Here is a 1,518-nt window from a genome sequence, read left to right as displayed (position 1 = left end):
TGGCTTTCAGCTTTGGTTGAAGATAACTTACTATTGTATTTTTATGCATATTTTATGTTTTTTTTTTTTTTTTTCAAAAACAGACAGATTTAAGACATTAGACACTCTCCATTTACTCAAAAAAAATCTAAACTATTCAAACATGATAAATGTTTGAGCAGTTATGAGCTTTCAGCAGTTACTAGAAACCAAACTAAACAGCCCGGTAACTGGTCCCTTTAACACATTCTGTTGACTATAAGTAACATTGCACCTACATGTCTACTAACTCTCATCAGAGTATTAGTAGACTGGTAGGGTTAGGGTTAGAATAAGTTGACATGTACTTGCAAACTTACTTATAGTCAGTAGAATGTCTGTTGGGAGACCATGACAATAAAGAGTTAGCAGATATTAAGCAAACAGTCTACTAATACTCTGATGAGAGTTAGTAGACATGTAGGTGCAACATTACTTATTGTGAACAGAATGTTCAAAAGGGACCAGTGATCCATGTGACTTAAAGGGTTACTTCACCCAAAAATTTAAATTCTGCCATGAATGCGGTGGAGACTGATACAGAAGAGAAGACATTGTTGAATTAAGTTGTTATTTTTGTTTTCTTTGCACACAAAAAAAGTATTCTCCTAGCTTCATAAGATTAAGGTTGAACCACTGATGTCACATGGACTATTTTACTGATGTCTTTACTAGCTTTCTGGCCCTTGAACGTGGTAGTTCTGTTGCTGTCTATAGAGGGTCAGAAAGCTCTCGGATTTCATCAAAAATATCTTAATTTGTGTTCCGAAGATGAACAAAGGTCTTATGGGTTTGGAACGACATGAGGGTGAGTAAGTAATGACAGAATTTTCATTTTTGGGTGAACTATCCCTTTAACGTTCACTTTAAAAATTTTGGCGGTTGAGCAGCAACTGTTTTGTTTTGCTAATTATGTGACTTGACTTCCGCTCAGCTCTTCAGCACTACTGAACAAGCGATCATTTTATAAATAAATAATGTCAAAACTCACCCCTCCAAAAAGGCACGACACATACTGTATATAAACACTAATATCCGAATATCCTAGCTGACTCTATGAAAGCAGCGGTTTTAAGACAAACACCGCAACAAAAGTTATGAAACACAGACATTCAACATAGCGATTGCGAAATATCTTACCTGTGGGGCGAGAAAATACCGTCTCTGGGCTGGTTTGGAATCCTTTGAAGTCTTGTTGTCGCTGTCTCTGAAAAGCATGTCTCTGATGTTGATTGACGAGTTGAATTACAGGCTCTGTATTTTTTTTTTTAAGTTTTGCTCGTGAGCGCTTCTCTTTGTTTTATCAGTTAACAGTTTGTTTCAGCACTGCACCAAACACAATAATATCCACACCTTAATTTCTTTATTTACATGAAACTGACATTTCCCGCGAAATCCAACCCAACATCAGTTTATTATATGCTTACTGTTGTGAATCAGTGCAAGGCAAAAAGGCAGTTCATATATATATATATATATATATATATATATTTTTTTTTT

At 35.4% G+C, this 1,518-nt stretch overlaps 1 protein-coding gene across 1 annotated transcript in view; it reads left to right on the top strand.

Moving 5' to 3' along the window:
- Positions 1 to 1,518, top strand: part of LOC107710655 (E3 ubiquitin-protein ligase TRIM39-like) — a 7,573-nt gene that overhangs the window by 2,692 nt on the left and 3,363 nt on the right. The window lies entirely within an intron of this gene.

The sequence above is a fragment of the Sinocyclocheilus rhinocerous genome, unplaced genomic scaffold (genome assembly GCF_001515625.1).
Source record: "Sinocyclocheilus rhinocerous isolate Xijiao unplaced genomic scaffold, SAMN03320098_v1.1 scaffold1018, whole genome shotgun sequence".
NCBI lineage: Eukaryota > Metazoa > Chordata > Actinopteri > Cypriniformes > Cyprinidae > Sinocyclocheilus > Sinocyclocheilus rhinocerous.
This window is presented reverse-complemented; position numbering and strand designations above follow the sequence as displayed.